This window comes from Carettochelys insculpta, chromosome 8 (assembly GCF_033958435.1).
Source record: "Carettochelys insculpta isolate YL-2023 chromosome 8, ASM3395843v1, whole genome shotgun sequence".
Taxonomy (NCBI): Eukaryota; Metazoa; Chordata; order Testudines; family Carettochelyidae; genus Carettochelys; species Carettochelys insculpta.
Window position 1 is genome coordinate 28577344 of NC_134144.1, and position 12001 is coordinate 28589344.

Sequence of the window (12001 nt, forward strand, 5' to 3'; positions counted from 1 at the left end):
CACTTGTGGTTGTCGTCCTTCCATATTCACCACAGCCCACCCTGTTCTAACTAAATGCCCTCCCACTTCCCCTTCCTCAGAGTCAGTGTGCCCTAGCTCTCCCGCCCCACACCCCCCCCCCCACAATTTAATGCCCTCTTCTCCCTGAGAGCCAGGCTCCCCCAGAGCCAGGCACTCTCAGGCATCTCTCTATATAAATGTCCTCACACTCCCCCTGAGCCAGGCACCCCCAGCAAACCCCCTCTCCCCCCATTCTAAATCAATGCTGTGACTCACCAAAGGTGCTGGGGCTGCCAGGACCTGGAGCTACCAGGGCTGGAGCAGCTGGGACCACCACTAGAACCGCCGCTGCCACCCTGTGTTTCTCCTTCCAAGCAGCTGGGCACGTGTGCAGAGCAGCAGATGGCACTCTCTGCATGCGGCTCTAGCTGGAGCCATTTTTGAAGGCTCCAAGAGCCACAGTTGCCACACCACAGCATCCTGTTTGCCACATGTGGTGAGTGGCAAGCATATTGGTCACTGCGGCCTTAGAAATTGTTCCAGTGGCTGATTATTCTCACTGATAGAAATTTGCACATTGTTACAAGTCTGAATTGTACTGTTTCAGCTACCAGAATGCTGGATGGTTAAAAAAATAAGTAAATAAAAATAAAACATTCTTAAACAATAGTGGCATAGACCAATTCCTTACCCATGGGACAGTCCTCTGGGAGAAAAAATCTCCATTCTTACCCGACTGCTCTCCCTCGCCCCTCAGACAGTCCAGGGTGAAGTGGGGGTGGGATAGCAGCGATGGGGGTGGTGCTCTAGGCTCTGGTAGCAAAAGGGGGGCAGGCGGGGTGGGGCTTTGCGCAGAAAGGGCAGTCCAGACTAGCTTCCCCAATGTCCCCGTTCATCCACAGCCCTTACCACCACCACTCTGGCTGCCCACCCTCTTCTGCTCCTCCAGCATCTACAGCAGAATCCAGAACTGTGAACACCTTCGGAATGGAGGTTGTTGATAACTCAGAAATATTTGTAATTCTGAACAAAACATTCTTTTTTCAGATGTTTTCAACTAAACATTACCTTAGTGCATCATAGAAACTTTTTATGATGAAGAAATATGCTGCTTTTTACTATATTGATTTAAATAAAGCAAGCTCAGAAAGTTTCCTTACCTTGTCATGTCTTTTCCACTTCCATTTTTAATAATTTAGAGTTAACTCAGTACTGTGCTGCATTTGCCTTTTTTGGGTGGGGCGCTCTTTTGCTGCCTTATTACTTACTGGTGGATCCTAATGAGGTGAGTGGTTGGGTGAACAGATCATAATTCTGGTTTTCAGAACTGAGATTCTGCTGTACAATGGGCAACGTAGAGATTTCCACTGAGTCCAGAAAGAGAGGTGTTGCTGCAGAGGTGACTGAGAAACTCCTGTGGGGAAAGAGAAGTATCCATGCATGGAGAGTCCTTTCTGTGGATTTGATCTTATATTTGTAACTTCATTTTTTTAATGTATCCTTTATAAGGATAGTAAGGAAAAAATGGAGCTACATTATTTCTCTGAAGCTCATGCCCATTCATACCTCACTCTTTTAATTGTTTCCCATAAGAAGTATTGAAGTAATTGTGTGGGTTACCTTGGGAATGATTTCAACTATTTTCCTCTCCTCTTTAAATAAATCATGGTAGTAGTTTGCAAGTCATATTAAAGAGCTCGGCTTGCTTTTGCTTTTACAACTAACTGCAAACCATTTTCAAATGTAATATTTAAAATAAGCAATAATTAGTGGATGATAATAGATATGATTTAAAGTACATAAGAACAAGGAAATGGTTTAGTGAGATACTACAGAGTAATCTCAACTGCATGAAGCAAATAAATTTTTGGCCAGCATTCTGACTTTCATTTGTCATTTGAGTTGTTGGGAATGTGTTGGTAGGAGATGGTATCTCTCCAACTTTTTACTCTGTTCTGATTTTGGATGTGCTTTGGTGCTTACTCCTCTTCCTCATTAGTGAAATTATGGAGATATACCTCTATCATAGAGCTGGAAGGGACCTTCAGAGGTCATTGAGTCCAGTCCCCTGCTCTCACAGCAAGACCTATCATTCTGGACAGAATTTTTTTATGATCTATTTTGCCCCAGATTCCTTAACAGCCCCCTCAAGGGTTGAGCTCACAAATATATGGAGCTACACACCTCATAGAGCTGGAAGGGACTGTGGGAGGTCATCAAGTCCAGTTCCCTGCCCTTTTGGCAGGGCCAGCCACCATCCCTGACTGAATTTTTTTTTTAATCTATTTGCCTCAGATCCCTAAATGGCCCCTTTGAGGACTGAACAACCACCCTGGGTTTAGCAAGCTAATGCTCAAGCCACTGAACTGTCCCTGCCCCAAAGAGTACTTACTCTCTTGGTTTGTATATTACAGTCAAGCAAGATGGTTGCACCCAAAGGAATTTGGATTTAGAATGCGGGAGTAAGTTGAAATACAGAGTGATTAAACAAAGTTAAATAATGAGAGTACAGCAAATGCCTTTTAAGAGAGATGTTTAGGTATTTTTTAAAATATTTTGATTATCATTTTATGCCAATGAGGTAGACTTCATGGGGAGGGAGTGCTCAGTGGTTTGAGCATTAGCCAGCTAAACCCAGGGTTGTGAGTTCAATCCTTGAGGAGTTCATTTAGAGATTTGGGGCAAATATTTTGAAAAAAAATCTATCAGGGATGGTGATAGGTCTGCTGTGAGGGCAGAGGACTGGACTTGATGACCTCTCAAGGTCCCCTCAAGTTCTATAAGATAGGTATAGCTCCTTATATTACATTATTATAAATTATACATTTTTGTTAAAGTGGTATGTTTGTGAGTATTTAGAAAGTATATCAATAGATTATTAAATAATAATTCATTGTACAAAATACCATGTTTTATAGTTGAATTGATGAAGATTTGAAGGTATTTATAGACTATATTATTTACTTGGGTTTGAGTCTGTTTCCTGATCTTCAGATACTATATAAGATTTAGAATGCTAAGCAGCAGTTCTCAGGTTTTAGTTTTCTGCATACATGATGAGAGAGTATTTCTTTTGTGGCATCTAACGTCCTGAAGAGGGAGACTCAGAAAGAGTGTACTTTTTGCTAAAATACTCCACCAAGTTAGTTAACCAAGCTACTGTATTGTGGTCAAAATGAAATGGATCAGATGTGGAGAAGCCAGCAGTTGTACTACTGATCCTTAGCAATAAGCAAAAGTGTTTGTTGCTATGGGAACTACAACAAGGGAACTATACAGAGGGATTGAGAGAGGGGAAAAACAGGAAAAACAGAAAAATAAAAAAAGCACTCTAGTTGTTACAAAATGAGACAACCTTTACACTGATTGTGATCCTGATCATCCTAAATATTTAATAGTAGTATGATGTTTCAGGCAAGGGACCAAAGTTTTGGTGCAGTTTTCAAGAGAATTTCATATAGGCTTGACTAAGAAGACATTACATCATATTTTTTAACACAATTTCTGCTTGGTACCTTCATCCAGTCACAAGAAGGATGTGATCTGGGAAATTATACTTGCTTGCCTTTTTCAATTATTTCTTTTAAATTTTGCCTACATATTGGCTGCCTCCATTTACCTGCGTTGTCTGTAGCCTTTTTGCAACATACTCTTTGTATAATACCTGGCATGATGAAGTCCTGATCCTTTTTTGGGATTGTTGGATGCTATTGTCATATAAATATTAAAAAATACAAGTATAGTTGGAAGGAAAATGTAGCATGTAAGTTGATGTGTTCTACATCTGGTCTTAATCATATGGGTGCATAAAATCTTTTCTTCTTTGAGTGATTGTTCATGAGAGTTCAATTTAGGATGCATGCATGCATGTGTCCAGTTCCTGGAAATTTTTCCCCTGGTAGATAGCCATCGAGTCAGTGTGGCACCCCTTGAAGTGGCATCTTCATGGCACCCAATATGGGCACCACTGACCATCCCCCACTCAGTTCCTTCTTGCAGCATGTGTCAGCTGAAACTCCTTTTTACCTCGGGTCCACCATCACTAACACCCTGTTGTTGGACACTGAGCTAAATAGGAGGATCGGAAAAGCGGCCACAACTCTGTCCAGACTCAGCAAGAGAGTGTGGAATAACGACAAGCTGTACACTCACACCAAAAATCAAGTCTACAGAGCCTGCATCCTCAGCACCCTCCTTTATGGCAGCGAGACTTGGACCCTGTGTGCCGGCCAGAAAAAGAGGCTGAACGTCTTCCACTTGCGCTGCCTCAGGCGCATCCTTGGAGTATCATGGAAAGACAGGATGACCAACACCGCCGTCCTCGAGCAAGCTGGAATCCCAACCATGCACACCCTCCTCAGGCAGCGTCGGCTCCGCTGGCTTGGCCACGTCCACAGGATGAGTGATGGAAGGATTCCAAAAGACATCCTGTATGGTGAGCTAGCCTCTGGCAAAAGACCTCCCGGACGCCCCCAGTTGCTCTACAAAGATGTCTGCAAGAGAGACATCAGAGAGGTAGACATCGAGCTGGACAACTGGGAAGAACTAGCAGATGACCGCAGCAGATGGAGGCAGGGGTTACACAAGGGCCTTCAGAAGGGCGAGACGAAGATCAGACAGCTAGCAGAGGAGAAGCGAGCACACAGAAAGCACACTAAGGACTTGCCAGACACCCACCATATCTGCAAGAGATGCAGCAAGGACTGTCACTCTCGTGTGGGCCTTCATAGTCACAGTAGACGCTGTAAATGAAGTCCTCAGTTGAAACTATAAAGGGCGCGATCCATAGTCTATGCAGACTGAAGGATGCCTACTAATAAGTAGTGTTTAGTTGTTATAGATTTAGTGATTAATGTTAAGTGTTGGGCTCTTGGGATGGTTTCTTCCCTTCCTTGAGGTCCTAGCAGCAGCAGGTCATGCCTAGGTCACCAGGCTCTGAAGTCTGTGCTGACTCTGGCAAGTGTGTGCCCCAAAGCAATCCCCACAGTTCATGCTTGAAGTGTTTGGGAGAAGGCCATCCACATGATCACTGTGTGATATATAAAACCTTTAAGCCCAGGAGACTAAAGGACAGAGCTCAGCACCTAAAAGTTTTACTGCTGGATGTGACGCTGCAGCCAAAGAAACTCTCTGCAAAACTGGCACCAAGCACCTCATCCTCAGTGCGTAGGGCCCTGGTGCCAAGCTCCATGTCAGCACCATCAAAGGAGAATGGGCCTTGACGTGATGGCCCACGTGTCAAGGAGATATAGGTCTCAGTCCCCCAGACTCCTAAGAAAAAGAGGCATGAGGAGGGTAGATCCCCTGCTTCCAAGCACAGAGATGGTACAGGTAGGACTGGAACATGGCCACCAGGCACCTCTGCAGCCTTTAGTTCAGCATGCGTTGACTCCCATGAGGAGATTGAGTCTGCACCTACAATCACCTCCAGCAGGTGAAAGAGATCTTCACCTTCCATCGATGTCATTCCAAGTGGCTCAGATGCTATGCAGGCGATGGTGCCATTTTCACTGCTGAGGAAGGAACACTCTCCAAGGCACCTGGCATCTTCCATGAAAGGGCAAACTGTTCATGTTATCGATGCTATTGACACCACCGAGAGGCACTGTAGCTATAGCACCCATCAGGGCACTGGCAGAATGTCTGGTTTTCATGCAGGCACCATCTGGTACAGCTCCTCTCTGATCCTTGGTGTTGGATTGCTGTCAGTCCAGTGAGAGTAGGAGTGTGCACTCCTCCAGAAGAAGCCACTGTTCAGCCTCAGGCCAGTGGCAGCCAATGACCCCAGTGGTCATTTGGACCCCTGGGCTTATTATGAAAGCCAAGGTCAATTCATGCACCCTCATTTGAGAGCTCCTTTGCTTGCATTAACTTTGAGACAGTAGGGGAGACAGACCCTGTGGTAGACATTCTGTCCTCTGCAGCCCCAATCTGAGAGGCTTTATCCCTCATAAAGACCATAACTGACACAGCTAATACTGTTTGGCAGACCCTGGCCTTGGCGCTTCCTACAGCCAAATGTAAATAAAGGAGGCATTTTGTTCACTCAGCAGACCACAAGCATTTGTACACCGAGGATGGTGCTGTGAACCACAGGGGAAAGCAGATCCCTCCTCCAAGAACAGAGAAGCCAAGAGGCTAGATCTGTATGGCAGAAAAGTTTATTCCACTGGGGGCCTGCAACTGAGGATCTCAAACCAGCAAGTCTTGGTTAGCAGGTACTCATATAACATGTCATTGTTCCTGGATAAGTTCTCAGAACTCATCCCCCAGGACTCCAAGATGGAGTTTACAGTCCCAGTAGAAGAGGGAAACCAATCTCCTGAGCAGCAATACGGGCAGCCCTGGATCACCATGAGGAAGGGTGCTTACGTCCTGGTCTATGGTCTCCCATATAAGGTCCAACAAACCATTTAAAATCTGCCATTTGAGGAGACAACCTTCAGTGAGAACAGAGACATGCAGATCTATAGCCTCAAAGCCTCTAGAGTGGCCTTAAAGTCACTTGGCCTCCACACACTCTCCACAAAGCATAGGAACTTCACCCCTGGGCCCTTGCTGTGACCATTCAGTCAGCATCCTAGACAGCAGTAGATGCACAAGAGGTAGAAATAGTAGAAGGCATTCCCAGCAGCCTGACCAGGGCCAGCAGAAGCCATCCTTAGGCCTTAAACAGAACTTCTGAGGATGCAGTCGAGGATGTCACACCAGTCCCTTTTCCGGATCCTTCCTGCCCTATATTTTTATTCCGCCTGTTTCCTCTACCATCCTTGTTGATGAATAACTTCAGATCAATGGAAAAGCATAATAGAAAGCGGATATGCTATCCAGTTCAGTTCATACCCACCTACCAACCCCCCACTTTCCTCATCCCTCTTCTGGGACTCTTCTCACAAGAATCTTCTTTTGCGGGAGGTTCAATCGCTTTTATATGTAGGAGCAATAGAGGTTCCTCTGGCATTCAAGGGTCAGGGATTCTACTCTCAATATTTCCTAATTCCAAAATTGACAGGGGGACTGAGGCTTATTCTGGACCTATGAGGCCTGAACAAATTTGTAAAAAGGATCAGGTTCTGTCTGGTCTCCCTAGCTTTTATTATCTCTTCCTTGGATTTAGGGGACTGGTTTGCTGTCCTGAAGTTTTTTTTTTTTTTTTTTTTTACTTACACAAGAGAACAGCCATCCACAGCATCCCAGTCTCAAGTCCTTTTCCCTCACGTTATGGAAGCTTTGTGGTTGAATGTCATGAAATGTTCATGTACAGACCCAGTGAAGAAAGTTCTCATGAACAGTAGAAAGCCTTCCACTAAAGCCAGTTACTTGGCAAAGAGGATATGATTCTTGATCTGGACAACCCTGAGAGGGATGTCTCCTATGCAGGTCATGATACTATCAATATTAGATTATCTGTGGCACCTTAGTCAGATGGGGTTGTCCTTAGCTTCCAGCAGAGTACGCTTGGCAGCTATTTCCGCTTTTATCCTGGACATAGGTCCTCATCAGTGTTCTCAATTCCTACGGTCAGAAAGTTCATGAAAGGTTTGGAAAGGATATGCCACCAATTAGGCAGCCCCTACCCATGTGGGACCTCAACTTGGTTTTATCCAAATGCATGGGTGTTCCCTTTGAGCCCTTTGCCTCTTGTTCCCTTCTGTATTTGTCATATAATGAAGCCTTTTTAGTGGCTATCACATCAGCCAGGAGGGTGTCTGAGCTGAGGGCTCTCATGGTGGACTGGGCCTACACAGTCTTCCACAAAGATAAGGTGGTACTGAGACCCATCTGGCACTGTTATTGAAGGTGGTCTCTTCTCCATGTCAACCAAGACATTTGACTGTCAGTTTTTTAGTAGCCAAAGCCACATGCCAATCCCAGGGAACAGAGTTTAGACAAGCTAGATGTCTGAAAGGCTGTAGCCTTTCATTTGGACAGGACCAGGCCCTTCAGGAAATCACAGCAGCTTTTGGTATCTGTTGCAGATAGTATGAAGTGTCTCCTGGTGTCTTCCCAAAGTATTTCATCATAGATAGTAATGTATATTAAGGAGTGCTACTAGGTAGCAGGGGTTTCCCCTCTTCCTTTTACTGTTCACTCCACGAGGCCCCAAGTATCCTCAACAGCCTTCCTGGCCATGTTCCTATTCAGGACATTTGTAGGGCAGCCACTTGGTCCTCTATTCACACATTTTTGGCCCAATATGCAATCATTCAGCAGGTAAGGGAGAGTGTTGTAGGTATAGTGGTGCTCCAGACCTCCAACCCTACCTCCTAACATTAGCTTGGCATTCACTCAAATTGGAATGCACATGAACAATCACTCAAAGAATAAAAAACAATTACTTACCTTTGTAACTGTTCTTTGAGATGTGTTGCTCGTGTCCATTCCAAAATCCTCCCACCTTCCCCTGTGTCTGAGTAGCTGGCGAAAAGGAACCGAGTTGGGGAGCAGGTCGGTGGTGCCTATATTGGTCACCATGAGCGCACCACTCCGGGGGTGCCACACTGACCCGACTGCTACCCACTAGGGGGAAGTTTTCTGGTAACCAAGCACACATGTGCATGTACACCTAAATTGGAATGCACGTGAACAGCCCATCTTGAAAAACAACAGTTACATAGGTAAGTAACCATTCTTTCTGAGTGCAAGACCCAAGCTATGTATCTTTTTTCAAATGTCAAAATGTATTTTGCCTCCTCACGTGAGATGTAACGAGGTGGATTGTTTTGTCTTCAAGTGAATATGTATTCACAGCTTCTAATTTAGTACAATATATATAGATTTAAGAAGGGGGTACAGTTCTTGAGGCCTATTTGTTTAGTTAAGGACCAGATCAAACTCTCACTGATGTCAGTGTGGAAGGTTGCTGTTGACTTCATAGAATGCTAGAACTGGAAAGGACCTCAACAGGTCATCAAGTCCAGTCACATGCCCTCACAGCAGAACCAAGCGGCATCTATATCAGGAATTCAAAGATTGTCACACCTGTGGTTCTCTTATTTCCATATTCACCACATTATATTGTACAAAATTTTATTAACTAATATAAGAATATTGGTAGGTATTTCATATGAAATACAATCAAAATGTCAAATGATCCATGTATTAATATTATTAGAAATCAGTCTGACACTTGGTAATCTTTCTCTTTTACTAATTATTATTTCTTATGTCCCCCCAGAGCCAGGTATTCCCAGCTGCGCACCCCCTTCTCTAAATAAGTGCCCTCCCCTTCTACCCAGAGCCAGGCAATCCCAGCCTCCCTCCTCCCTGCTCTAACTGAATGTTCTCCCAGAGAGCCAGGCATCCCCAGTCTAATACACTGCTGGCAACTCATCAGAGCTGCTGGAACCACCTCTGGGCCACCACACACTTCTGTGGGGTGCATGCATGGAGTGGACTCGGTACTCCCTGTGTGTGGCTTTGAGGAGAAGCCACATTTAAAGTTTCCAAGAGCCATGTGCGGCTCAAGAACCGTGGGTTGGCCACCCCTACATTAGCCATAGCATAATGCCCTATTCACCACATGTAGCGAGTAGTGAATATATTGGCCACCGCGGAACTATACCATCTCTGTTAGATATTTGTCCAACCTGTTCTTAAATATCTCCAATGATGCAGATTTTACAACCACCCTAGGCAATTTATTCCAGTACTTAACTACCCCCTCACAGTCAGGAATGTTCAACCTAATGTTCAACCTAAACCTCCCTTGCTGCAGTTTAAGCCCTTTGCTTCTTGTCCTATCATCAGAAGCTAAGAAGACTCATTTTCCTCCCTCATCCTTGCAACACCCTTTTAGGTACTTGAAAGCTGCTGTTATGTCACCTCTCAGCCTTCTCTTTTCCAAACTAAACAAACCCAGTTCTTTTAATCTTCTCTCATAGGTTGTATTGTCTACACCTTTAAGCATTTTAGTTGCTCTACTCTATAGCATCTACAATTTCTCCATGTCTTTCCTAAAATGTGGTGCCCAGAACTGGACACAGTACACCAGCTGAAGTCTAATCAAGGCAGAGTGGAAGAATTACTTCCCGTGGCTTTCTCACAACGCTCTTGTTAAAGCATCCCAGAATCATGTTCTGCAGTACTCCATTTTCGGGAGTCCCTTCCCATTTTGGATGTGCGAAACTGATTGTTTCTCCCTAAGTGGAGTACTTTGCATTTATCTATATTGAACTTCATCCTATTCTCCTCAGACCAGTCCTCCAGTTTGTCCAGATCATTTTGAATTCTGACCGTATCCTCTAAAGCACTGGCAACCCCTCCCAGCTTGGTATTATCTGCAAATTTGATAAGTGTACTTTCTATACGCTATCTAAATGAGCGGTGGCCAACCTGTGGCTCTCAAGCCACATGTGGCTCTTTGAGCAATTAAATGCAGCTCCTGCTCAAAGCTGCACACAAGGGCTGGGTTTACACTTGCCCCCAACTTAGAAGGGGGCATGTTAATTAGGGCGACGGGAGATTACTAATGATGTGCTGCGGTGAATATGCAGCTCTCCATTAGGCTAATTCTCCCCCATGGCAATTTCGAAGCAGCAAACTTTGAAGCGTCGGCATGAGGAGTAAATGCACTTTGAAGTAACACGGGCACTTCAAAGAGCCTGTGGCTATATGCATGCTAGCACTTCGAAGTTTGACTCTTTTTGAAGTCGCTGCAGGAGAGAATTAGCCTAATGAATTGCTGCATATGCACTGCAGCACCCATCACCCTGATTAACACGCCCCTTTGAAGCTGGGGGCAAGTGTAGGCAAGACCTGAGAGTGCCATCCACTGCTCTGCATGCATGCCCCAGCGCTTGATGGGAGAAGCACGTGGCAGCAGTAGTGGTGGCAGCTCAAGTGAGTCATGGGCACTGAGTGTGAGTGGGAGACTGTGGGTGCTTGGTTCTGGAGGAGGGGGGGATTGGGTTAGAGCGGAGAGCTGGGGGTGCCTGGTTCTAGAGTGGGGGGGAATTGAGCCACAAATTATATATTTATTTTTATGTGTCTATAGATATAATATGTGGATCGTGCCACACTATTCATGGCTCTTAATCCCTATCTGATTGGCCACCCCGATCTAAATCATTGATGAAGATATTGAACAGAACAGAATTCAATAAGGTCTTTCAATAAATTCTCTTCAGGCTATTGTAGCAAGTTACTTCTGCTTAAATCAGGTATCCCAAAGAGACTGGTCCTCATCTATTGAGCTGTATTTCAATGATCCCTAAAGATGTCAGAAGTTTTTCAAAAACATAACATCCCTATTGTAGTGAATAGAAAGCAAAGTTATTTTTGAATAGTTTATAATAAACCCAGTTGTGTGGCTTTGGGGATTTTTGTATGCATTTATGCTCCCCCAGCCCTGTAATTTTGGAGAGGGAATATTGTATGTAAAGCCTCTAGTAAGTTGTAAGTATCAGTGCCCAAACTTTCCCATCTTTTACATACTGATGGGGTTTGGATTCATGTAAGCACTTATATAATGGGTATTAGGATAGCAAAAACAGTTTTGCTTTAAGATTTAAAGAATTATTCTAACCAAACCATTTTGAACAAATTCATTCATGAAATTTCATGCAGCTGTTTAGACCCTATACTTCAAATACCAGAGATTACATTAGAGATTACATGTTATAATGGCCTTTGAAACCTAAAATTGTCCTGAGCGTGCTTTTGAGATCCTTTGCCAAGGAAGTATTTTGGGATCAATGCTGATTAGTTAATTTTCTAACTCAAACTGTATCCTAGTTTTATTTCAAGTGCTATACACTATAATAGTACAGATTCTGCTTAAAAAGCCACACAGAATTGACTTATGTGGAAAAACATTTTAGGGTGATAATTTCTCTAGTTTGACATGCATTGTACAACCATTAAATGAAGCGGAAATCACATGGATAAAATACTTATTCTACCAATTGAATGGTTGGTTTATAAACTATAGATGGTATTTACTAAATTATTTTTGTCTTGTAATATCCTACTAGTGTGCTATACATCAATTTGATGATTT

The 12001-nt window shown here is 44.0% G+C and overlaps 1 protein-coding gene across 1 annotated transcript in view; it reads left to right on the top strand.

The window, feature by feature from the left end:
* CERKL (CERK like autophagy regulator) overlaps positions 1–12001 on the top strand; it is a 139501-nt gene that overhangs the window by 102402 nt on the left and 25098 nt on the right. The gene's annotated exons all lie outside the window — the stretch shown is intronic.